This window comes from Bidens hawaiensis, unplaced genomic scaffold, assembly GCF_021521415.1.
Source record: "Bidens hawaiensis isolate Kalapana, Puna unplaced genomic scaffold, B.hawaiensis_p1.1 tig00050900_1, whole genome shotgun sequence".
In the NCBI taxonomy this organism is placed as follows: domain Eukaryota; kingdom Viridiplantae; phylum Streptophyta; class Magnoliopsida; order Asterales; family Asteraceae; genus Bidens; species Bidens hawaiensis.
Genome location: NW_027499136.1, coordinates 16,223 through 44,109, shown reverse-complemented (window position 1 = coordinate 44,109; position 27,887 = coordinate 16,223). Strand labels below are relative to the sequence as shown.

Sequence of the window (27,887 nt, the reverse complement as noted above, 5' to 3'; positions counted from 1 at the left end):
AACACTAAAACATACATATTGCTTAACTTGTTGGGAAGTTATTTATTATGCTCCTCAACATTAACCGAATTTTCTCTTTCATTTCAGTGTTTTCCTTTCCCGTTTCCGCGTTTGCAACCTTATTTTCTTCGTATGCAACTGTCGTCGACGGAAGGTGAATAAGCTTAGGGAACCACAAACAAGCATAGAAACCGATGGTACCCGTCAACACGAAAACCATACAAGATGCAATAAACATATACCCGAAATACAAAATGCCCGGAACCAGCTCTGTGATGTTCAGTTTTGTGAAGAAATAGAATGTTGCATATATGAAGAGATAAAAGCCAGAAGAACCCGCTGTTAAATACGATTGCCACGACGACTGGTAATCTTCACCACTTGACTGGAAATAACATAACAAGATTGTGATCTCGGCACACGTTATGATCAAAACGACAAAAGTGAAACCGAATATGTAGTAGAATTGATGTAAACCGACTGATGTTAACATGTAAAAGAGCTCGTTGAATACCGCCCCAAATGGTAATATTCCACCAATCATGATCGAGACATACGGGTTAATGTACCAAGTTTGCCCGGAGATTTGCTTCGGGGTTGTGATGTTTTTCACCGAATCTCTGATTTCCGGTTCTTTGAAACCAAGGTAACTTCCGAGAAAAACGAGGGGTACCGAAACCCCCAACCATAAAAACAATAAACCGAACATGGTATCAAAAGGTACAACCCCAGACTCTTCACCATAGGTTAGAATATTTAGTACATCAAGTATGAAAAAAACTGTTCCTGGGAACATGAATGCGGTTTTTAAGGTTGTTTTTATGTTCCATTCGGATCCTCCTCCCAATGTTTTATAAAGACGGGCCATCGCTAACCCGCCGAAGATTCCCATTAGAGCCCAAAGGTGAAGGACGATGGTCATGAGCTCACTTTTGGTTGAAGGGGAAAACATCCATATGATTTTGAATATTATCATCATTGAAATCGCACCGAAAATCTGGGCACCGGTTCCAACAAAAACACAAAGTAATTCCATGTTAACTGGCGGTTTCACTTAAACAAGTTTTCGACATGTTTGTTCTTGCGCCTCTTCCAAGGTTTCTAATTGGTCGTAATCGATAATGTCACTGTGTAGTGTTCTTAACATGATCATAGCCACCATACCGGACATTGAAAGAACAATCATAACTAGTGAAAACCAGTGAATTTGATCATCAGCCAGAAAAAGATAAGTGTCCCATCTTGATGGCCATTTAATATAAGTCTCCTATGTGTTCAATAAAAGCAGACAATTTAGACCTGACAAAATAGTTAGGTCTGGCTTGATCTATGGCCAAACAAGCTTAGACTAACTAACCCGGGCCTACCTACAAACTCTGTACTTTCCAAAATTTATTTTATTTTCTTTAATGATTTTGTGGAAACTTTGTTATTAGATGAATAGTATACTACCTTGAAAAAAGAGTTAAATTGTTATTATATAGTGAAAATTACAAAAACAGTCAAATTTAACCAAAAAAATATTTAACCAGAAAAAGGACTTTTAGCCATCTTAAAAAGCGCGGGCTGAGCCTTAGCCGACATCTAAAATGGCGCAAGATCAGCCGGCGCTATTTGTCAAAAGCTTTTGTGACTGAAGGTAATTTTCTCTTTTATACTTTTGTAATCGTACGCGTTTCAAAACCAATAACTCGTTTTCTTTTAAATTAAATCATTTAGCTCTACCGATTCGACATGTTAAAAATAAAACACAACGCTAACCAGATTATATATATATACAGATAAACTGGGCCCGAATCTTACGTACAAGGAACTCGACATCATAAGTGAAGATGATTTCCATCTTATCATCAACTTCTTGAGGAGGATCCGAGCCGTTAACCAAACGTTTTGCATGTGGGTCGCACGTGGTCAAACGTGTTTTGTGACTCCATTGACCATCATATTTATGATTGACACTAAAGAGAAATTAATAAACAGTCATACAGAATATATTTATGTAGGTTTACAGTTAAGAACAAAGATGTTACCATTATTTACCTGAAAGCTTTAACTTCAAACCCGACTGAAGAGGTATGTACCCGCCTCAACATCGAGCAAGGCGGGTCAACCCACAAGATATAGACAAGAAGCTTGAAATCAAGACATTATGAAGGCGCAAAGCCAAAACCTACGCGCATGGCGCATATCACATATGCTCACGCATATCACATATGTTCATGCATCACATGCTCAGGCATCATATGCCCAGGCACCACACATGCTCAGGCATCACACATGCTCAGGCATCATATGCCCAGGCTCACATATGCTCACGCATACCACATTAGCGCGCGGCGCATATCACATCTGCGCATGAAACATCTGCGCGTGAGAATAAAGAGAAGACCTCGCGCATCCTCAGGATTGGCGCATATCACACATGCACATAGTCAACCTCGTCCTTATCCAAATCAGGATTAGGGCAACCTTGATTGTGCACGTCAGACAACCTTCCAGAAGGTATTTTTTTAAGGAATAAGAATATGCTGATGTTGACAGCTGCCAAATGAAAGGTGGACAACTCAGCATGACACATGTGCTACCACGTGATTACAACCAATGAGAAAGCACCAGGTGTCCCAGAGGACACGTGGCGCAGAGCAATTGGAGGAGGCCAACAAGGCTGAGCCCAATCAGTGGAAACCCTAGCACTATAAATACAGCATCAACTTCACAAGGAGGGACACTCAATCATTCAGTTACATACGATAACACACAGATCATCAAATATCACCTGATAACATACAATCACAGAGTATTCTGCTATTAAGCAAATACACTCTGAATTCCTTACCCTCACTTATTATTATCTTCTCCCACAAATACTTATTCTCACACCGGAGGGTTACCCCAAAGAGGACCCCTCTGTCCCTTTCTGAGGGGTAAGTTTACGGTGCTGTTCATTTTGTAGGTGGAAGAACCCAGATCCAAGAGAAATCATCGGTGAAATAGCATAATCACATCCGAGGAAAGTAGATCGTCTACCAGTGAGTCTATCCACGTTTCTTCATTGGCGCCATCCACTGTTACAACGGCAATCAGATCTCATCAGATCTATATATAAAAAAAAAATCACCATGGTTTCTGGCGTTCATAACGTTGATCAAGTTCTGGAGGATATTGAACGTGAGGATGTTAATGAGGGACAACAGTTTCTGAGGGTGCCGCGTGATTCTACGCGCACCACCAGTAACCGTCCCTTCATCACAACTCCTCACGGCCAGACTGAAACTCCTCCAGACGATCTCACGTTACAAAATCTTGCCAGCGCGAAACAAAAAGGACCAATGGGTCCAGAAGATGAAACAAATGATCCTAAAGAATGGCTCATAAACGAGCAGCGGCGTCTAATGGACAAGTACAATGAGATGGTCAAACAGAAAAAGCTAGCCGACTTAACACAAAGGCAAGCGCTTGATAAGCAAACTGTTCATGGAACAAAAAGGCCGCGCGCGCCGGAAGAAGGACATTCTGTTCACACTGCACACACTGAGTTCAGTGATGAAGAAGTGCACAGCATGAGGAAGACGCGAGATACTCATGTAGGAGGCTCACAGCTCCGCGCGCCTGTGAACATGGCGCCTGGAGCCAGAGCCGATCTGGATCTGCACATGCCGTACAGCCCACCAGTTAGAGGGCAAGTGGACGTAACCACACCGTATAGACCAGCCATCTTGGTGAAACATTCAAAGTTCACTGCGCGCATCGCGCAGGCTCCCATCCAGCACAAAACCAAGATGCTAAGTGGTTTGGGTAAATATGACGGCACAACAGATCCAGACGATTTCTTGCAAGGTTTTTACAACACGGGAAACCTAGAGAGCTGGACGATGCCAACATGGTGTCACATGTTTGCTCGTTGCCTCACGGGCGCGGCGCGTGTCTGGTTCGAAAGCTTGCCGACTGGGCAAATTGATGGGTTTGAGGAACTATTGGAAAAGTTCCAAGCCCACTTCGTACAGCAGCGCAGACACACGCGCGACCCTGATGACATCATGCACTGCGTGCGCAGGAATGATGAAACGATTGAAGACTACATCACTCGTTTCAATCAGGAGTCTCTGGCAATCGGAGGTATAACTGAGCAACTCCTGCGCGTGGCCTTTATACAAGGCGCGCGCAGTGATCAACTTCGCCGAGCTCTCGTAAGCAGAGAGGGCATGCCCACCACGTGGGCCAAGTTAATGGAAGCATCGCGAGTTTTCGCGAGGAATGAAAAACAAATTGCCCAAGATAGGGCAAGAGAAAGAGCGCATCAAGCTGAGTCACCGCGCAGCAAAGAAAAGAGGGGCAAGCAGAACTCTGTATGGTCCAGGTTGCAACCAACCAGTTTTTCTTCAGCAGAAAAGCAGGCGCAACCAAGCTCACCCCAGCCCCAAAAAGATGTTCGTAATCGCGGGGAGGGTGACAGGAGGGAGGGCGGCAGAGATCCTAACAGACCTCTGCCAAGAATATGGACTCCCCTCACTAAAACGCCTTCAGAGGTGTTAAGCACTGAGAATGTCCAATTCAAAAGCCCCAAGCCACTACACTACAAGGGACCATCAGACAGTGGCAAGTACTGTGAATTTCACAAGTCCACAGGGCACAACACTGATGCATGCCACCACTTGAAGGATGCAATTGAAAAGGACGTGAAATCAGGCAAGCTGGCTCACCTGGTGAAAAACTCAAGACCAGAAAATGAGCAACCAGGAGCCTCAGCCAGCAAAAAGTACAAAAGAATATGTGTAGCCGAGGGAGGAAGGCAAGGGCAAACATCAAGAAAGAGAAGCGCGCAAATCCAAGGAGATTGGCGCGAGCAACAAGTAATCTTCCCAAGAATCAGGGGAGGCCCTTCAATTAGCAGTCCTCTGGTCATCACTACACACATTGCTCATTACGAAGTGTCAAAAGTCCTGGTGGACACTGGCAGTGAATCAGACATAATGTATGAGCAATGTTTCAGGAAACTGGATTCGGCAGACCAAGCAAGGCTTGAAATTGTGAATGCACCGATCTCTGGTGTTTCCAATGAAATCATTCATCCCCTAGGTCAAATACAATTTGAACTAACCATGGGGGATGAGAAACACAAGCGAGCCGAAGTTGTCAACTTCTTGGTCTTGCCCACCACTTCTTGCCACAATATGATCTTGGGTAGAGGAACGATTGCCCAATTCAACGCAATACCGTCGCCAGCGCACGGCGCGTTGGGGTTCCCAACACCAACAGGTGTAACTTTTGTATACCGGGATCATTTGTGTGCAGTGACAAGTACTCCGCGGGAGGGGAGAATGAAACTTCCAATGGCAGACAACGCGCCAGAGGAATGGATTCTCAACCCAAAATTCCCGGAGCAGAAAATCACAATTGGCGCAACGATATCAGACGACACGAGGTTGAGAATGAAAAAGTTGCTCACAGCATATATGTCGGTCTTCGCGTGGCAACACTCTGATATGACTGGGGTTCCGCGAGACCTGGCGCAGCATTCTCTAAACACCTTCAAGTCTGTAGAGCCAATTGCTCAAAAGAAGAGAATCATGGGGGATGAAAAGGCGAGGGCCATGAATAAACAGGTTGAGGATCTATTGCGCGCAAACATCATCCGCCCGATACGATACCAGACATGGGTAGCCAATCCTGTGATGGTAAAGAAAAGTAACGGGTCATGGAGGATGTGCATTGACTTCAAGGACCTCAACAAAGCGTGCCCAAAGGATTGTTACCCCCTCCCAAACATCGATGCAAAGGTGGACTCCGTGGCGCCATTCAAACTCAAATGTTTCCTGGATGCCTACAAGGGCTATCACCAGATTCAAATGGCACCACAAGATGAGGACAAGACCGCATTTAGAACCGACAAGGGTGTTTTTTGCTACACAAAAATGCCCTTTGGTTTGAAGAATGCGGGCGCCACCTACCAAAGACTTATGGATGCCGTTTTCAGCGAGCAAATCGGAAGAAACCTAGAAGTCTATGTGGATGATTTGGTGATCAAGAGCAGGGAGGAAAAGCAAATGCTCAAAGACATCGAAGAAACCCTGGGGCGCCTAAAGGAAGTTAACATGAAGCTCAATCCGAGCAAATGTACTTTCGGCGTACTAGAGGGAAAATTTCTAGGTGTAATGGTCACCAAGGATGGTTTCAAGGTGAACCCTGAGAAGGTGGAGGCCATCCTTGATATGCCCTCGCCATCCACCATGAAAGAAGTCCAGAAGTTGAATGGTAGATTGGTATCAATCAACAGGTTCCTAGCGAACCATGCAACCAAATCTACCCCATTTGTCAATACATTGAGAAACTGCTTAAAGAAAAGCCAGTTCAAATGGACTCCTGAGGCCGAACAAGCTTTCAGTGAGATTAAAGAATGTTTGATAAATCTGCCCGCGCTCACAGCTCCACTTCCTGGTGAAACTTTGACGTTGTACCTATCAGCAGGAGAGCGCGCCATCGGCGCAGTATTATTGGTGGATCGCAAGGGAATCCAAACGCCAATATACTATGTGAGTCGGGTGCTGACAGATCCTGAGACGCGCTACTCCATCATGGAAAAGTTAGTTTTGTCACTAACACACGCGTCGCGCAAGCTTCATAGATATTTCAATGGTCATCCCATTGAAGTTCTGACTGGTTACAACATCCAGCAAGTTTTGCGGCGCCCCGCGCTCTCAGGAAGGCTGACAAAGTGGGCGCTGGAATTAGGCGAGCACACGATCGCCTATAAGCCCCGTCCAGCAATAAAGGGACAAGTCTTGGCTGATTTCATAGCCGAGGTCCCCGAAGGAAGAGTTGAAGAGGCTCAGCGCGAGGTAGACCCTCCGCGAGACAATGATGAAGAAAATGTTTGGAGATTGTTCACTGACGGAGCTTCAAACAATGAAGGGTCCGGCGCAGGCCTAAAGCTGGTGGATCCAGAGAATCATGAATATACTTACGCCATCAGGTTGGACTTCAAAAGCACCAACAATGAGGCTGAGTATGAAGCCCTGCTGGCTGGCCTGCGCATCGCGCAAAAATTCGGAGTTAAAAAGCTAGAGGCCCATGTTGATTCATACTTGGTAGCAGCACAGGTCAATGGCCTTTATGATGCCAAGGAGAACACCATGCCTCTATATCTAGAGCAGGCGAAAAAGCTCGTCGAGCAATCTGACTGCTTCAGAATCATTCATATTCCGCGCAGTGAAAACAAATCTGCAGACGCGCTGAGTAAGATGGCATCAACCAGTTTTGATCACTTTGGCAAAGATGTCAGGGTAGAAGTAATGAGCAACCCGTCGGTGGTAGCGAAGTCTGTCCTGGTAACTCATACAACCCCTTCATCATGGATAACTCCAATAATGGAATTCTTGAAGGAGGGAAAGGTACCAGATGATCGCGCGCAAGCGAGGAAGATAAGACACAAGGCGCAGAACTATGAACTGCTTGATGGTACATTATATCGACGCTCTTATCTTGGGCCGCTCATGAAATGCCTAGATGCTGAGGAAGCAAGTTATGTGATCAGAGAGATACATGAAGGAATCTGTGGAATTCATGCTGGCCCGCGCATGGTGGTTGCCAAGGCAATGAGCGCAGGCTACTATTGGCCAGGCATGTACTTGGACGCTCTAAAGGAGATCCAAAAATGCAAAACATGTCAGAGCTATGCGCCGAACACCATGCGGCCAAAGAACAACTTGATTCCAGTAACCTCAGCATGGCCTTTCCACAAATGGGCAATCGACATTGTGGGTCCCCTACCGCAAGCGCCTGGGCGAGTAAAATTTTTGGTAGTGGCAATAGACTATTTCACAAAATGGGTTGAAGCCAAACCACTAGCAAAAATCACAGCCGAAGTGATGAAGCAGTTTATCTGGAGCCACATCATATGCCGTTTTGGCTTGCCCATGGAAATTGTGAGCGATAATGGCAAGCAATTCACTGACAAGAAGATATCCAGCTGGCTCAAGGAATTGCGCATCAACCAAATTTTCACTTCAGTTTATCACCCTCAGGGGAATGGACAAGTGGAACGCGCTAATCAAAGCTTGCTGAATGGGCTGAAGAAAAGGTTAGAGGGAGAATCCCATTCTTGGGTTGAAGAGCTACCTAATGTCCTGTGGGCACACAGGACATTAAGTAAAACCAGCAATGGCGAATCCCCGTTCAGCCTAACCTATGGAACAGAGGCAATGATTCCAGCAGAAATTGGGTGCCCATCCCATAGAGTGCTCATGATGAGCAAGATTGATAACGAGCGCGAAAGAAGGTTGGATCTCAACTTACTTGAAGGGCGCAGAGAGGCGGCTATCATCAGTGAAGCCAAGTACAAGAAAAAGCTGGAAAAATATTACAACCAGCGCGTGAAAGAATGCCACTTCAAGAAAAATGATTTTGTCCTTCGAAACAACGAAGCTAGCCGCGCGATACCCCCGGGAAAAATGTCCCCCAATTGGGAGGGACCTTATCAAATCTCAGAAGAATTGGGGAAAGGCGCATATGCTTTAAAAGATTTGAATGGAAAGAAGATCCCGCGCGCATGGAACGCGGCACAGCTTAGAAAATGTTTCATGTAAATGTCAAGTTTGTAATCAAGGCTTTTTAAGCCATTATGAATAATGATACGCGCTATCTTCTCTTAATGTGGATTCTATTACCTTTTTGCATACATGTTTCACACTTCCCTTTATTAATTTTGAGCAATATGACAACATCGTATTGACATCAAAACAAAATAAAACGAAGTAAAACATACATGCGCGAGCAACAAGCTCAAAAGCGTTAACGAGTCTTAACTCTAAAACGTCAGGGCCTTAGCCCAATTCTATTATCTTTTGCATACATGTTTCACACTTCCCTTTATTAATTTTGAGCAATATGACAACATTGTATTGACATCAAAACAAAATAAAACGAAGTAAAACATACATGCGCAAACGCGTTAAAGAGTCTTAACTCTAAAACGTCAGGGCCTTAGCCCAATAATGTGAGCCTTAGCTCAAACAAATCACAACATCCATCCTGCATGCTGCGCAGCCTGACCATAAAACACCTAAACACAACTAAGGCAAAGCAAATGCCAAAACATGGTTGTTAAGGTCTCAGGTTGGGGTCGCGCACGAAATTGTAGTGGATAGCTGAGTAACACGTTGACGCGTAAAGGCTAAAAAAAAAAAAAAAAAAAAAAAAAAAAAAAAACTCATAATTCCATAAGCGCGCGATAACGTCGCGCACAAGAGGAATAATGAAAGCGCAATGACACGTGTCAACATAATCAAGATATGGAAAAATCTCTTACAATCTTGTTCTTATTCCAACGTGCAAGCATATCTTATATTCAACAAGCAAACATTCAATATAAAGAGATGAATGGGGAATGCGCAAGATGCGAAGAAGGGAAAAAACAACATTTCATTCAAAAGCAGTGAAATTTACAAGTTTACAAGATGAGATACAAACTACAAATAAAAATAAAAAACATGAAGGGCTTCTCAAGTCTCCACGTTGACATCAGCCTCTTCATCATCCTCATCATCGCCCTCAGCATCTGGCGCAGCCTGCTCCTCATCATCTCCAAACTGACCGTAGTCAAGTTGTTCATCTTGAATGGAGTCTTCTACCATGACAGTGTCAGGAGCAGATCCTTTGGCCACGCCAGAGCCGCTAGCAACGCCAGCATTCTCCGCGCCATCGTCGCCGCCAGCCCCTTCGCACTCGTCAAGTAATTTCTTTAGAGCGCCGAGGTCGGGCTGGTCAGCAAGCGCGGATATCTGCAAATCATAAGCAAAAATATGAGTACAAAAAGACTTAGAAAATAAGTCAAGGTAATCTCATTAAGGTTAAAATACCTGCGCAAGGATGGGAATGGGAGTATTCATATATTTCTCCCCCATCGCGGCCATTTCCGCGCAGGCAGCGTCGCTCTGATAAGGGTACTCGGATGGGTTCTTCTTCAACATGCCATATTCGTAACCATCCGCGAACCCTTCAGCTCGGCCCACCAAGCGCGCGGCAGCGTTGCAATCCATCACCAGGGCCTGAAACTCGCCTGAGTATTTCATCGCGTAAGCGCAACGAGTCATGCCCTGTGAGATCAGCCAGTGGCGATCCTGCGCGAGGCCAGCAACAGACGTCTCGAGGGCAGGAACCTGAGAGTTTAATAACTCAACAGTTTCTTTAGTCTTTGTTAGCTCCTCTTTGTCGGACGCTGCAGCCGCCAAGATTTCTTCTTTTTCCACCCGGGCAGCATCAAGTGCTTCCTGGCTGGACGCTGCCGTCGCCAGGGCTTCATCTTTATCGGCCTGCGCGGCCGCCAGCTCCCTCTTCAGGCGCGCAACCTCACTCTCCAGTGATGATTTTTCAGTTATAGACTGGACAAGAGCTTGGTCACGCGCCTCCGCCTCAAGCTCCAACTCGCGCGCTCGGCGCGAGTACTTGGCCGCGTCCGCCTCCGCCGCCTGCAGCTTCTCCCGCGCAGCCTGAAGCTCATGACCGCGCTTCACGAAGGCGCTGTTGGCACTGGCTCGGTTCTCACTGAGCTCTGCTTGGAGCTTCTCAGCTCTTTCGCGAGCATCAGAAAGATGCCAAGCAGACACCTTAGCCTCTTGCTTGGCTTCCGCAAGAGCATCACGTACTTTAACGTAATCAGAGCGAAGCTCTTGGGAGGCAGCAATGAAGGCCGACCCAGCAAACATATGATCATTGAGCAGGTCGTCGCGAGCGCGGTCCTCCTGGAACCTCCTTTCAGATGGAGGCACAGCATGAGCCCAGAATTCCGCACACACACCCATGGACTGAAAGGTGCTGTCTTCAGTTATATTCCATCTCGGGCGGTATATGTGATCGGTTTCCTGCAAAAACAAAGAAATTATCTAAGTCATCAAAACATTAAGATGGAAGTCCGCGCAGCGGAGCAAAAAATAACCTATACCTGCGGGGATGAAGCAGAAAAGTCAGCGCCAGCCCCACCAGAAGGCTCCGCCGCGAAACCTCGTGGTGCTACAGGGCTGTCGCGGGCGCCGAAGGAGTCTTCAGCATGAACCTCCTCATCCTCCTCTGAAATAGGCCTCTTCTCCTGCGACCTAGAGTCAAAATCAGTCTCGCGAGGAGGGCTGTGCGCAGGAGGAGGTGAGGGAGGTCTCGGCGCCGCCAGGTCGGCGCGCAAAACGGCCTCCTGCTCCTTAGTAATCCCAATGAGGGGAGATTCATCGCTTGCAGGAGCAGGAGCAGAGCCAGCGGCGGTGGCGCCAGCGCCAGGAGTGTCGCCAGAAGCTTGTACGCCAGCTACGGCTTCTATGAAAAAATCAACAACAACAAATGGTTAATGACTTGATCTAAAAGAAAGTCAGAAAAAAAGAGCGCAATACGTACCTTGGCGCAACTCCGTTCGCGAAGCAAACATCGCCATGAAGTCCATTCTACCCTTCTTTGAGGGTAAAACAGGGGACTTCGAAGCGACCTCCGGCGCAGCCTCGGCATCTTGTTGCGCGGTCGCCGGCTCTACAAACATTTGAGTGAGCAAAGATTCATTAGTAATTTTATCAGAATCGCGCTCATAGAATCATAAAGATAAGCAAAAGATTAGGAAAGTATACCTGTCGAGGGCGCAACGCCGCTTCCCTTTTCCGCCGCGGGAAGGGAGGAGGTAGCGCCACCATACCTCAAGTGGACAGGAGGTCTGCCCACTTTTTGAGGCAGGGAAGCCAAGGAAACCCTGGTGGTAAACTCCTGGGTTTTCCCAAATCCCCCCGCCTGGGTAGGAGGATCCTGAACAACAGGGGCATCATCCTTCTTCTGTTTCTTACTGGCCCCTGCGCCAGTTTTCCCCTTAGCTTTACGCTTTAGTTGGGGCGCCTCCTCCTCCTCCTCCTCTTCCGCGAGCTCCAGCTCGTAGTTCTCCAGCGCATCTACAATACACGCAACAGAAGTGTTAGCAAAATATGGTATTATAAAGGAAAATGCATAAGTACAAAGGCTTACCAGGCGCATCGCTGTCGAAGACAAATCCCAGATCAACAGGGATGAACATGTCATCAAAGCGATCCGGGAAACCAACCTCCCCAGCGCCGAGCGCGACGGAGCCACCCTCCATATGCTCATCATATGCGGCGTGGATGTACTCCTTGGTGACTGCACAAAACAAGTCAAATGATATCAGCAAAAACAATTATATTCGCGCAGAAGTAAAGAAATGAAATAAACTTACACAACCCGTCGACTTGGATAACGGGCTCTAGCGCGCTGTCCGCCCACCTCCTGCTCATACCAACCCCCACCAGCGCCTCCTCACAAATGTTCTTGGCGGGAGATGGTTCAGCGGACAACTTATTAACCCAGGCGCCAGTTGGGTTCTTGAGGACACCCACATCCGCAGGCGCAGAAGAAATCGAGCGCATGGTCATACGGATGGGGATCACACCAGCCCTTATATAGAAAAACCTCTCAGACCAGTCATGAAGGCTCTTGAATGAAACAGTGGACCACTTCACCTTCTGACTGCGAGGAATAAAGGAGAACCAAGAATCTTGGATCTTGGGCTTATAAAAAAATTGAAAGCGCCGAGGGGTGGGCTCCTCGCGCTGGGATTTGCACATGAACTCAAAGTGAGTCATGCGCACAAGTCCAAACGGATGGACTTGGGATATATGAATCCCATAAAACTGAAGCAGTGCACCCACAAACCTTGTCATCGGGAGACGAAGGTTGCAGTGGGTGAAAAAATGGCTATATAGGGATAAATAGCCGGTAGGCGGGTCCGCCGCCGTCTGCCCGGCCCCAGGCAACATGCAGCCAAACAGGGTGGGAAAACCCTGAGAGGCGATAAGGCTATCAAGATCAGCCTGCCTCAGTTTGCAGGGGATTTCATTCCACCTCTTCACGGCCTTGGTCCTCCCTACCTCCTCCGATGAGCCCTCAGCAGCCTTCTTCCCCTTGCCGGTCTTCTTCAATGTAGACATTACTAATGATTTTCTACGGCAATGGATGGGGGAGATTGTGTTGTCTGAGCTATCAGACATACAACAGTGACAACAAACAAACGATGCTAATCTGGAAGCAGAAGAAAAGTAATAGAATGAAAGAAAGAAAAGCTCAGAAGAATAAACAAGAAGATGAAAGATAAAAAACTCTAAGGGCTGGCTTTTATAGGCCCAGGAGAGAGAAATATGGGTGCTGATCGGACTTCACGCGCCCCCACTAGCAGGTGTAAGCCAACGGAAGCGCGACACGTGTCAATCACACTGTGTGAGGGGACACGAAAGGAAATAATACAGCTGTTGTCAGAGTTCACGCGCCACCACTCGCAGGAACTGACCAACGCGAGCGCGACACGTGTCCCTGACAACATGTGAGGGGACACGAAAGGCAACTGTAGCACCTCGAGCACACGAAAGGTCTGACACGTCTCCATCACTGACCCACGTCAGCAACAACCAACCACGTACAGAGACGATTCGTTTGCAGCCAAAAGGATAGAATTTCGCGCAACGATGAATAATAAGAAGAAAAAGACAAACCCCTATTAAAAGAACAAACTGTTAAGTCTAATATCTATCTTGCCTCGCTCGCGCGAGACAAGACACACATTAGACTGGGGGGGCTTGAAGAGGTATGTACCCGCCTCAACATCGAGCAAGGCGGGTCAACCCACAAGATATAGACAAGAAGCTTGAAATCAAGACATTATGAAGGCGCAAAGCCAAAACCTACGCGCATGGCGCATATCACATATGCTCACGCATATCACATATGTTCATGCATCACATGCTCAGGCATCATATGCCCAGGCACCACACATGCTCAGGCACCACACATGCTCAGGCATCATATGCCCAGGCTCACATATGCTCACGCATACCACATTAGCGCGCGGCGCATATCACATCTGCGCATGAAACATCTGCGCGTGAGAATAAAGAGAAGACCTCGCGCATCCTCAGGATTGGCGCATATCACACATGCACATAGTCAACCTCGTCCTTATCCAAATCAGGATTAGGGCAACCTTGATTGTGCACGTCAGACAACCTTCCAGAAGGTATCTTTTTAAGGAATAAGAATATGCTGATGTTGACAGCTGCCAAATGAAAGGTGGACAACTCAGCATGACACATGTGCTACCACGTGATTACAACCAATGAGAAAGCACCAGGTGTCCCAGAGGACACGTGGCGCAGAGCAATTGGAGGAGGCCAACAAGGCTGAGCCCAATCAGTGGAAACCCTAGCACTATAAATACAGCATCAACTCCACAATGAGGGACACTCAATCATTCAGTTACATACGATAACACACAGATCATCAAATATCACCTGATAACATACAATCACAGAGTATTCTGCTATTAAGCAAATACACTCTGAATTCCTTACTCTCACTTATTATTATCTTCTCCCACAAATACTTATTCTCACACCGGAGGGTTACCCCAAAGAGGATCCCTCTGTCCCTTTCTGAGGGGTAAGTTTACGGTGCTGTTCATTTTGTAGGTGGAAGAACCCAGATCCAAGAGAAATCATCGGTGAAATAGCATAATCACATCCGAGGAAAGTAGATCGTCTACCAGTGAGTCGATCCACGTTTCTTTACCGACAATTCTTCCGGAGGGTATGTCCGAATTCTGGTGGTAGCTGACTACGAACGATAAGTGGTTGTTGATAAAATACTTATCGTCTGTCACCTGCATGATACAAGCATTACATTGTCAATGGCTACATACCCTGCATATGTAATTTAATTGTGGAAATAAATATACCCAACGTTAACGGTTAAAATGTTCTAATTTTGTCACCGGTTAACAAGAGCAACAGTTAAAATTTATTTAAAAAAATACTTACATTTGCATACTGTGCTTTACCACCAACAAAGTACCCGAGTTGATATAATGGTGGCGAGTCAGGAACAACCAAAGGTAAATCATCCAGTAGCCTGTCAACAACATTTTTCAATTAATTAACAGCATAATAAAGTTTATTGATGATTGATTCATTGATATACAAAGTGGTCATAATATTTTTCTGTTTGGAAAAGTGTGTTACATGTTGGCTCGATATTCATCATCGATCTTCTCCTTGAATTCTTTAGCAGTTTTCTCGTCAAGTGTTATGCGACAAACAATGTTGCACATGGTATTAACTCTCATTTGAAACTGCAATGGAAGATTTTGTAAGAAGCTAGACAACATAACTATACTTAAGTGTATAGATTAATCATAAATTTTGGTACTATAAAGTTTAGTAAAGCTTAATGTATTTCATTAATGAACTATATACAATATATATAGATACAAAAGCTGATGAATAGGTAAAACAAGCACTATGAGATAAGATTACGACAAACTAGTCGACAATCTTGGCTTATGGTGGGAAAGAGTTGGCGCCACCATGTGTGTTTATATTTTGAATATCGTTAGTATTCCCCCTCAAGATGGACGATTGAGGAGTACGTAAGTCGAAATGTTGGAAAGTAGAAGATGAAATCGAGGCTGAAGTAAAGGTTTAGTGAGAGACCATTTGCAAGCTGGTCATGTCTTGAAGGGCCGGCCTAGGGGTGTGACCGGGTAGTCGACGGCCACAGGCCCGACACCCCGCTAGGCCCGAAAATTTTTTTTAGAATTTTTTTTATGTATTTTTATAAAAGAAAAATTATGTATAATCAATGTTTTAATATAATTTCATAACCACTAGCATGATCTAGTGGCAAAGAGGTATGACATCTAACCAAGAGGCTGTGGGTTCTATTTTCAGTTGAGACATTTTTATGTTTATTTTTATGCACAAGTTTTTTACACAACTCAAATCATAACTAAATAGTAAGTAAGCCCATTTAAAATTAACCAAAAAAAATGTTTTTTTTTACTTAAGGCTCAAAAAAATTTTCGCCTTTGGCCCAAAAATTTTTTCGTCTTTTCCGGCCGGCCCTGATGTCTTGCAATGTGTGTTACCCTTAACAAGCCTCCTGGAATCTTTTTATGAACAAAATGAAAATCCAATGCCCATATGTTTCATCCTGGAGGGAAAAATCGGGCTTGCTGGATAATGTGTAGACTCTAGGGTTTCATGATTATATATATATATATATATATATATTAATGTAACTCTCATATTAAGATAATTCATAAAAAAAAATGAAAATCTACAATTACCAAGTTTAACTTGGTATCAGAGCCAGGTGCACAACCTGCCAGAAACAACCCTAGACGTGGCGGCCGGCTGCTGCCGCCCTGTCCAAACATCTATCATTTTCTTGTTTTACTGTTAGTATACTTTCCGCTTCAACAACTCGAAATTATGCTTTGATGGAGGATCTAGCAGATGTAGGTTGATGCTTAGAACTCCACGAAACATGATTACAACCAAGATATACAACATGTGGTACTACGCCATGTTACTTTGGATAAGGTAGAACTTCTACCTCAAGAAACTAGGATAGCCAAGATCTTTAAGAGAAAATTTGGTCGCGATAGAGGTAATGCAGTTTGAGCAGAAGTGAAAGGACCAATGACTATAATCTCGTCAACATGGACGGGAACAAAAAATAGGGGTTATAAGTGGTGGTGTTGATGACAAAGGGGAAGAGGGAAGAGGGGGGGGGGATCTGATTCAGTAGTGAAGAAACACTAACCGGACCCCGGGCAAATTACGGATAACCTGGGGGTTAGATAGATGTTTCCCACGAGGGGTTAGACCCAGAAAAGATGGTTCTTCTGATAACCTGCAAAACAGACACCGTGAGCTTGTCACTGAGAAGGGGGGGGGGGGGGTTCCTCCTTGTGACCACCCTCCGGCGTGAGAATCAGACTAGATTGCTCTTTAAATATAAATGTATATTAAGAGATTGCTAGAGCAGATATCAGGTATATATGATAAGATATGATAAGATGAGATGGTCATACCATTTGGGGTATTTATAGCCGAAGGTAGGTTTCCAAGGAGGTGTGGCCGGCTGAATAGTATTCCTGTTCTACCAACTGTGGCCTACGCACGTGCCCTGCTGGTAGTTGGTGGGTAGGCAGCGGCTGATAGTGACCAGGCCTACTGTGTACTATTCCTTTTCCACCAACTGCCGGCTATGCACGTGGTATGACAGGAGTTGGTGAGTAGGCAGCGGCTAATAGTGACATACAGTACAGGAGCATGCTGCTCGCCATACTGTTCTCAATAAGCTGTCGTATCTTTAGTCAGATCTTTTGCCCATACCTCGTCAGGTACAGTACAGAAGATCTTCCCGTATCGTACGGACTGGCTTATTTGGGCGGGAGTATTCCCCCTCCCGCCCTTGTGCGGGATTGTTCCCGGCTTTGCTCATTCCTTCAGGTGACACTGAGTGATTGAGAGCTAAGTGCCTTGTGCGTGTAGCCTTGCTGCGCGGGTGGCCTTCCCTGATGGCTTGTATCCGCAACTGCGGGAACAGGCAGAGTCCTTCACCATTGGGAGGCATTTCCTGCGGGAACAGCTTGCGTACTGCGCGTAAGGACGTCACGTCTCTGAGCATGGTTGGTCCTGCGGATCCAGTTGGTTTCTGCGCAGACGTCCCTCTTCAAGGTGAGTCTTGCGGGTCCAACTGGGCTCTGCTGGGACCTACCTCTTCAAGTCCCCCCAGTCCAATGTTCTTCTCATGAGTGTTTAATAAAGTGAGGTGAACTTTTGGACTTAAGCAAAGGGTTTTGAAAAGGGTTTTTTAAGGTTTTCCATGGGGATTCTTCCCGCGGAAGTCCTTGTCACTTGCAGAAATTCCCGACTTTCCTGCTTGATCTTTGGGTATGATGCGGGTAGGTCTGTAACCTCCTCGCAAGTCAGGAGCGTTGAGTCCCACCTGTGTGGATTCTCCATGAGGTTTTGGTAGTTTTGAACATAGTGATCAATTATGTTAAAACCACCAATTCCATCCTGGAGCTTCAAACAACGTAGTTCTCGACGTTCCCGCTATGCGGGGATGTTATTTCCGTTTCCGCAAGCATTGCCCAGAAGATCCTTCTTGGTTTCAATTCCCTGCGGAGCGCTAGGTATGTGAAGGGTTTTGCCTTAACACTGTACCCGCGCTCGTCTTACGGTTACTTTACTTCCAAGGTATTCCTGGCGTCCATTCCCTGCGGGTGCTAGGTATGTGAAGGGTTTTGCCTTAACACTGTACCCGCACCCGTCTTATAGTTACTTGGTTGCCGAGGTATTCTTGGCTTCAATTCCCTGCGGGTGCTAGGTATGTGAAGGGTTTTGCCTTAACACTGTACCCGCATCCGTCTTACGGTTACTTGGTTGCCAAGTTATTCTTGGCTTCAATTCCCTGCGGGTGCTAGGTATGTGAAGGGTTTTGCCTTAACACTGTACCCGCATCCGTCTTACGGTTACTTGGTTGCCAAGTTATTCTTGGCTTCAATTCCCTGCGGGTGCCAGGTATGTGAAGGGTTTTGCCTTAACACTGTACCCGCATCCGTCTTACGGTTACTTGGTTGCCAAGTTACTCTTGGCTTCAATTCCCTGCGGGTGCTAGGTATGTGAAGGGTTTTGCCTTAACACTGTACCCGCATCCGTCTTACGGTTACTTGGTTGCCAAGTTAAGGGGTATTTTCCCGCTTACTTTTGAATCTTTGAATTTTGAAATTCGAAGAGTTGGTGAAAGGATAAGAACAGTCCAAACCTCTGAAACGTCGTGCGACGGTTTCTTCTGACTGTGTCAGGACGTGCAGGAAGTTATGGTGACGTGACAGTACATGGTCATTCCAGACGCTTTTTCAGGCGCGTGGGCGCGATTTTTCGGGCGTGTGGCCGCGAAATTAATGGTATGCGTCCTTTCAACAGCTGTTGCCAGCTTGCTTTTTGCCACGTGTCATAGTTTCATTGCACCTTCGATTTCTCTCTCTTCCGCATTAAATTCATCGCATTAATTGCGATTAGTATATAAAGGGGGAGAGGGTTCTTTGTAATCCACACTTTCACTCTTCTCTTCATCTTCAAAACGATTTCCGGCGAATACTCATCTTTTTAGTCGAGCATTCCCTTGAAATCGTTTTCTTCTTTCTGCAAGATGTCTTCACGTGATCTCGAATCTACAGCCGATGACAAGAGTACTGCTGGCGAGTGCCAGTGTGCTCTGCCTGTCGATCTGTATCAGTACGTCGTCAGGAAGTTCATGCTCGAGTCTCTCGAGCTTGAGTTTCCTGAACCCCATCAGACGGTGTACGATGCCCCCAGAGGCAAGATCGGGGTATATGCTGCATTCTTTGTTTATGGGAATCTTAGGTTCCCATTGACAAAGTTTGTTTACCGTGTCCTTGAGAGGCACGGTGTGCACCTGACCGAGGTGCATCCGATGGCGATTTCCAAGGTTCGCCACTTCGAGTGGGTGTGCCGGATTCTGGGCATTGAGCCCTATGTTGACCGCCTGATGACCTTCTACTCTTGGAGGTGCATCCAGGGGTGGTATACCCTGATAACCCGGATTAAGGGTTTGAAGATTTGCGCGACCGAGCGCAGTCTTCGCTCGTGGAAGCGGGAGTTCTTCTACATCTCCGCTCGCGCCATCCCCCTTGCCATGAAATTCAAGAATGGGCAAGCACTTCCCAGCCTTCACGCCTCCAACTACCAGGAGGCGGAATGGTTTGCGAAAATATCCCGAGTCCAATCTCCGGTTTACCGGCTTGCGGAGTCCGGGATGGTGATGCTGGGGATGAGCCGGGTGTGGAAAAATGCGGATGCGCAAAAGATCCCAATCGTCCTCGAATACGGTTCGAACTCTGTTCCTTACGGTATGCTTTGTTTCTTTTTTTTGATTTAGAATCTCTTCTAACTTCTTTCCTGTTTACTTCAGAGGCGAACGACTTGCAGTCGCTCATGTACCCGCGGGAGGCTGATGGTCCCGCTCGGATGGGTACTCGCGCTCTAGACGAGAACGAGTTGCCCATCCTAGAACAAACGGCGGATTGGTTCGTGGAGGTCTATCCGCTAGGCCACGAGATCCTTAGCGCCAGGCGGCCAGGTAAGGCGCTATTCGACCCTCGACCCCTCAATGTTGAAACCTCTGCTGGAATTCCTCTAATCGTATGTTCTGATGAGGAATCCGCAGATGGTCCTCCGTTGGTGCGGAAGAAGAAGGCTGCCGGCGGGAAGGGGAAGGAGAAGGTGGCCTCCACTGCCGATCCGGCGCCTCGGTCTGATTCGTAGACCGAGAGCGAAGAGGTGGCGGGGAATCCCGGTGGTGATAAGACCATTCCGGAGGCTGTGACAACTGTCACCGGAGAGCCCAGGATGACAATGGTGAGCGGCGTGAAGAGGCCGGCTCCATCGGGTTCATCCCCGCCTGTCCGTACATTTAGGCTCAAGAAAACCCGTAATTACAAACTTCCTTTATCTTTAACTTCATAGCTTAATATCATTAACACTTATCTTCTTTGTGCAGGCGTGGATGTTGACGCATTCCAGGGTGGAGCGCAGAGTATCCCTCCGCCCATGACGGTAGGCTTGGTCAGCCTACCTGAGGCGACGACCCAGGCGCCTGCGCCTGCTTCCGCTGGTTCAGTTGCTCACTCCTTTGAGCCGACTGTTCCAGCTGTGATGACGTCACCGCCGGCTGTGAGTGCTATTTTTACCACATCTTTCACTGAGCCGGCGGTTACTTTTGCTGCGGATTCCGCGGCGGCTGTTACCATGCCTCCGTCATCGGCAACGACGGCCGAACCTTCAGGTATGCATGGGGTTTATCGCCAACCTCTGCCTCCTTCCCATCTGCCTGACCTCTTGGATGGATTTCCCTTGGGTTCAGGTGATGGGTTTGGCGGCTATCGGCCTGTTATTGACCCTACAGGTGCGTAGGGTTCTTTTGGCCCATTTTATATATATTTTTTTATCATCTTTTCCTAACTGCTTTACGTTTTTTGTAGTGTCGGATTCCAATGAAGTGTATGTTCCACGATGGAACATTCGCCGAGGAACAACCCTTCGCACCCCTGTGGAGTGCGTGGAATGGGCTCGTCACGCTGCTCCCAGTGGTGCGTTGGGGGAAGCCATGGCTAGCTACCAGCAGGGTAGGCTAACCAATGAGCTTCGGGTTCTCCTGGCCCGGATGCAGCCGCGCGTCGAGCTGCTTTGTCGTGAAAACGACAAGTTAAAAGCAGCTCGCATTAAAGAAGTGGCTCAGGCGCGGGCTGTCCGGGAGGAGAACCAAAGGCTTTCCGCAGTGGCTGCGGAAAAGGAGAAGGCCTTCAAGGCCCTCGAGGTTGAAGTTCAGGCTCGGCTCGAGGCCCGTTCCAAGGCTGCCCAAGCTGTTAATGAACAGCTTCGGCTGGCTAAGGAAACTGCAAGGAACGCAACCGAGAGGGCCACCAAGGCTGAAGCTGTTGCTGAGCCTCTAAGCGTGGAGAATGAAGAGCTTAAAGCCAAATTAGAGGCTCTCCAGCAGGCTCATGATACCTTGGCGATGGAAGACGCCAAAAAGCTCCAGGAGATCTTGGACCAGAGGGGGGTGCTTGACCATACTGAGCGGAAGCTAAAAGGCGTCGAAGAGGCTGCGGCTAAAGAAGTGTTGCTTGCCAACCTCAACAGGAGTGAAGCCGAACGCGCCCGTAACGAAGCTCAAGCTGCCCTCCAAGAAGCTCTGGTTGCCAAGGAATGGCTTCTTCGAGAAGCGTTGTCTCAGGTATGCTTTTCATGTCTTTACGCTTTTCTTTGTAAATAGAAAAGGTTCTGATACTTGTATATTTTCTTGTAGGTTGTGCATCGGGTCTTCTCAGAGACGTCTTATGATGATGCTATGAGCGCAGCCCTCAACGCTTCTCATGAGGATGGGGAAAAGGCCGGCTTCCTGCTTGGTCTAGGGTTCGTTGAGAAAGGCATCCCGCCTTCCAACTTCCCTTTGTATAATGTTGATACTGAAGCTGTTTACGACCAAGCAGTGAATCAGTATGCCGCCTTCCCGCATCCGGTGGTGGAGAAGGTGAACCAAGTTGCTGCTGCTGATGATGGGCTAGCTATCCTTAAAGCTTTCCTTGAACTGCCACGATCTACTGATGGTGCTGGTCCAAGTGGAAGTGGACCTGAAGCTTGATCCTGAAGATCCCTTCCCACTGCTAGGATAGATTTAGCCTGTATAGATTTATTTTCTTGTAGGCGGGTAGTTACCCGGCCATTCTTGTAATGAATCATTGTGAAATATAAATCTTTGTGCGGGTAAGACCGCTACTTTCTCTGGATTCCTTGCTTTATAAACGTTATATGACTTGCATATTTTAGTTTAAATTAGCAATTTTCCAAGTGTAGAATAAGTTAACCTTTGAACGTGGTAGATAATAGGTTGAAGTTTTGCATCCTCTTTCGTGATTGTGCGGGTAGGACCGTCACTTGTACTTAGTAGGATGGCTAAACTTTACCTATGTCTGACCTGCGTGGAGGTTTTCCTCATCTTTTTGAAATTTCTAAGTATTTAGGATAAGTTAACCTTTGAACGTGGCAGATAATAGGTGTGAAGTTTTGCTTCCTCTTTTGTGATTGTGCGGGTAAGACCGTCACTTGCATTTAGTAGGATGGCTAAACTTTACCTATATCTGACCTGCGTGTAGGTTTTCCTCATCCTTTTGAAATTTCTAAGCGTTTAGGTTAAGTTAACCTTTGAACGTGGCAGATAATAGGTGTGAAGTTTTGCTTCCTCTTTCGTGATTGTGCGGGTAGGACCGTCACTTGCACTTAGTAGGATGGCTAAACTTTACCTATATCTGACTTGCGTGTAGGTTTTCCTCATCCTTTTGAAATTTCTAAGTGTTTAGGATAAGTTAAACTTTGAACGTGGCAGATAATAGGTGTGAAGTTTTGCTTCCTCTTTCGTGATTGTGCGGGTAGGACCGTCACTTGCACTTAGTAGGATGGCTAAACTTTACCTATATCTGACCTGCGTGTAGGTTTTCCTCATCCTTTTGTTAGAAATTCTCTGTTTTGAATAATTTAACCGTTCGACGCGCGGTTGTCAATAGGTTAGTGTTCAGTTTCCTCTCATGATTCATGCGGATAGACCGGCACTTTCATTTAGTGGGATGACTGAACTTTTCCCCTTCAACTGACCTGCGTGAAGGTTTGCCGTTTTTTGGGTTTATGCGGGTTTTGCCGCCTTCCCCATGAAACGACTCACTTATGTATGCGGTGAAAACCGGCATTAGTGTTGATAGTTCATAAAGTATAAATGTAAAATCATCAGCGTCGATGTTCTAAGGAGAATCATTTCCATTAGAAGTGGCTCTTGGCCTTTTCTTTACAAATTTGGAATTAATCTACATGCAAACTGTGTAATTGAGCTCCCTTCCATGTTGTTGGGATGGGAGTGCCATCGAGCCGATACGCACCTGGTTCGGGATCTCGTTCTTTACGCAGCATGTAGTCTCCACATTGAAGCTGGAATTTTTATTCGTGTTTTCCCCAGCTGGGGTTCTACACGAATCAGCCTGCTCAGCGTTCATTGCGCCACGAGGTGCGCGAGCGTCCCATCTCTGACAAATGCTTCGACCATGTCCTTTACGTCTGTGCATTCTTCAGTGTTGTGGCCTTTTGTCCTGTGAAAGTCACAGTATTTGCTCCGATCAGCATTGGGACGATGTCGGATTATTGGAGGCTTTGGCCATGGGAGCTCCTCAGTGGCGAATATCTCGGTGACGCTTTTGGTGAGTGGCGTCCATCTGGAGTTCTGGTTCGACCGTACGTTATCCCTTCCGCCTAACCGATGTTGCAAGCCGGATGAGGTGTCAAAGTTTACCCTTGACTGCCAAATGCCTAGCTTCCGCTTTTTGTTTAATCGGGCGGTAAGGACGTTGTCTTCTCTTGTTTTCTGGGTGTAGAGGTTTGTGCTCTGTGGGAGATCTCTACCCAGTTGCCTCTCAGTTTCCGCGAAGCGTTTTGCTGCTGTCATGATGGCATCCCATGTGGATGGCATGCCATCTTTACCCGTTAAGGTGCGGATGAGCTCTGGGTCGTTCGCGCCCTGAATAAAAGCAGCGCGAACAAGATCTTCGCTAATGTTACCCAGACTTAGCTTCTTTGAGTTGAAGCGAGTGATGAAGTCTGGCAAAGATTCATCTTCCTCTCGAATGCATTTGAGGATTGTCCATTGCTCCTCGGTATACTTTCGTTGTTGGCTGAAGTGTTGGCTAAACTTCTGTTGGAAGTCTGCCCAGTCGTAGATGTGGTTGACCGGTAGACGATCGAACCACGCTCTAGCAGCCCCAACAAGCGTCATTTGGAACATATAACACCACGTAGGTTCCGTCCAACTACTGACGGTTGCCCCCGCTATGAATCTGTTCAAATGATCGTCTGGATCAGATATACCATCATAAGTGCCGATGTTGGACATCTGTTTGGCACTTTTTGGGGCCATTGCTTCCGCAATGTCCCTTGCAAATTTGGACGTTCCCACATTTGCCACAGTTGGTCTGAATGTTTTGGAGAAGTCACGTGGATTTCCACCTGTGTTTTTTGGTTTGAAGGCTTCTCCAAAACGCCTTCTCGTTTGGGAGTCCGTTTCCTTACGCTTCCCTTTTGCCCTATGGCGAGGGTTCGCGTCGGAGTCGGATTCCTCCGAGTCATCGTCCAAGTATTCTTCGAATTCGTCAGCCTGTTGGACGGAACGCAAGCGTTCGTCCAACTCAGCTTGGAATTCCTTCTGACGTGCCTCCGCCCATGCCTTAACTTCATCGAGTGTTTGGCGGGGGAGTCTTGTTCGTTTCTCTAACTGGATATCGGTGAATCCTAGTGAGCGATTATTTACTGCACTTGCCCCAGCTTGGGTAACTGGGGTAGTGTTCGTAAGATTTACTTCACTTGCCCCGGCTTGGGTAACCGGGGTAGTGTTTGTAAAAACTATGTAGCCGGTATTCCCCCCAGTAGCTGGGGTTGTGGTTACCGGAGTTTCTTTAACCATCTTTCCAGAAGTTTGAAAAAACTGAAAAGAAATGTAGTTCTAGCTTTTATGCACGGATGGCGCCAATGAAGAAACACTAACCGGACCCCGGGCAAATTACGGATAACCTGGGGGTTAGATAGATGTTTCCCACGAGGGGTTAGACCCAGAAAAGATGGTTCTTCTGATAACCTGCAAAACACACCGTGAGCTTGTCACTGAGAAGGGGGGGGGGGGGTTCCTCCTTGTGACCACCCTCCGGCGTGAGAATCAGACTAGATTGCTCTTTAAATATAAATGTATATTAAGAGATTGCTAGAGCATATATCAGGTATATATGATAAGATATGATAAGATGAGATGGTCATACCATTTGGGGTATTTATAGCCGAAGGTAGGTTTCCAAGGAGGTGTGGCCGGCTGAATAGTATTCCTGTTCTACCAACTGTGGCCTACGCACGTGCCCTGCTGGTAGTTGGTGGGTAGGCAGCGGCTGATAGTGACCAGGCCTACTGTGTACTATTCCTTTTCCACCAACTGCCGGCTATGCACGTGGTATGACAGGAGTTGGTGAGTAGGCAGCGGCTAATAGTGACATACAGTACAGGAGCATGCTGCTCGCCATACTGTTCTCAATAAGCTGTCGTTTCTTTAGTCAGATCTTTTGCCCATACCTCGTCAGGTACAGTACAGAAGATCTTCCCGTATCGTACGGACTGGCTTATTTGGGCGGGAGTATTCCCCCTCCCGCCCTTGTGCGGGATTGTTCCCGGCTTTGCTCATTCCTTCAGGTGACAATGAGTGATTGAGAGCTAAGTGCCTTGTGCGTGTAGCCTTGCTGCGCGGGTGGCCTTCCCTGATGGCTTGTATCCGCAACTGCGGGAACAGGCAGAGTCCTTCACCATTGGGAGGCATTTCCTGCGGGAACAGCTTGCGTACTGCGCGTAAGGACGTCACGTCTCTGAGCATGGTTGGTCCTGCGGATCCAGTTGGTTTCTGCGCAGACGTCCCTCTTCAAGGTGAGTCTTGCGGGTCCAACTGGGCTCTGCTGGGACCTACCTCTTCAAGTAGGAGTAAAATGAGGTGTCTATAAAACGAGTGGGTTGGCCCATGCAGACATCTTCATGGATGGTACCTTGAAGGAAGGCACTATTTATAATATCTAGTTGACGTAAGGACCATGTATGAGATATAGCAAGAGAAAGAATAGTGCGGAGAGTAGCATGTTTAATGGGTAGAGATACTGTACGCTAATGCCTTAACGTACGAGAGGTACGCGAGACGCTCAAAGGCAAAAACCTAAAACGCTCACAAAAAATTAAACGCTCAGTCAAAAACCTAAAACGCTCAAAAAACGGTCTTCGTGAAAAAAAATAAAAAAATTGATCGATTAACGATCCAAAACTGTTTTTTTTTCGGTTAACCAAGTAATTGGATATGTATTGACGATTCCGAGATGTTGGGATGTGATTTCATGGATTGATTCGTGAAAAAAAGGGATTCGCGTACGTTAATGTACGTTAAGGATTAGTGTATTGAATCTTTTCACCAGGTTTAATAGCGAGACTAAAAGTTCCAATATAATCAATACCGGGTCGTTGTGTAAATTGGCTACATGATGAGCCTTTAGGCGTTCAATAGTTCCATTGGGATTGTATTTGATGCAATAATTGACCAAACCTCAGGAACGAAATGACACTTTACTCTATATAGTTATATAATCAGACCCATTGGGAGGGCTACAGCCCTAGACCCAATAGTTTTTGAGGCCCACAAAAATTACCAGCATTCATATATATATATATATATATATATATATATATATGTAGAGAGAGAGAAAATAGTTCAAATAAAAAACAAGTGTTTTGTGAGAAGTGTGAGAGGAGCTTTAAAATAAAACAAACCACATAAATATAACACTATACAATTTAAATATGAAACAATACAATTATTTAGAAAGTACCAATCTCAACCACTAGATTATAGATCCAATGACTAGATCTATTCTTATTCTTCTCACAAAAATATTGTTTTTTACATTAACCCTACCATATATATATATTATACAAATCTTTATGGTTAAATATATTAATCTAACTCAACTGGTAAAATCCCCTTCAACCAAATGACATGCACAATTTATGTTCTTTTTTTATTTGTATAAAGAAACTCTAGATCTCATTAAGTTTTAAGTCCAATGTTCAATCTAAACTAAAAATGATAAAGAGCCATTACTTTTTTTCATTTTCATTAATAGGGCCTACAACATAAGTTTAATTTTTATTAGAACTCGTGTTAATGGTTATATCATCTTCTTTTATATATAAAGAAATATTCTTTTTAACTTAAAACCAAAAAAGGCAGGATGATTTCAACATTCGTTTAAGTGTTTAAATTAAATTGTTTTGCTACTCTACTTTTGTTATGTTTTTTGCTATCATAGTTATTGTCGTATTATTTACTTTTTATATAGAAGTTAATGAGTATATATTTTGGAGCCCCATTTTTTACTAGCTCCGGCTCCTCGAATTCTAGAGATTCTCAAAGACGGCCCTGTTTATAATAGTTATTAGATTTTCGTATATAATTATAAAAATCTACAAATACGTAATAAACGAGTCTAGCTTGAGCCGTCTTAAGTTAAACGAGCCTGAGCTCGAGCCTTGACGAGCTCAAGCTCCGCTCTAGTCATTTACGCCATAGCTAGTACCCTACTAAACAACATGATCAGACAAATCACAGCTTGTACACACATATGACCTCTAGAGTGAGTGAAACAAATAAACAGTCTTTAGCAATTGTTATAAGTACCTGATAAAGAGAATTTTGTATGTGATCACCACGAAGAATTTCACCAAGATTCTCAACACTATTAACTATTTTACGAGGGCGACAATATGGAATAGAGTAGTAAGAATACGGGACGTGAGTTTTTGTAGAAGCCAGTTTGTTTGCTTTTACATCCAGAATATCCCCCTGTATATCAGTTATCAGTCAAAAGTTAGCGACAA

At 45.9% G+C, this 27,887-nt stretch overlaps 1 pseudogene across 1 annotated transcript; it reads right to left on the bottom strand.

The window, feature by feature from the left end:
* Nucleotides 1–22: 22 nt before the first annotated feature.
* On the bottom strand, nucleotides 23–27,887 carry LOC143598830 (transmembrane 9 superfamily member 10-like; annotated as a pseudogene). The gene is made up of 7 exons (XR_013147190.1): nucleotides 27,688–27,887; nucleotides 15,042–15,151; nucleotides 14,841–14,931; nucleotides 14,567–14,683; nucleotides 2,041–2,132; nucleotides 1,808–1,958; nucleotides 23–1,267 (listed from the first exon to the last, which is right to left on the bottom strand). The product of XR_013147190.1 is annotated as a transmembrane 9 superfamily member 10-like (transcript).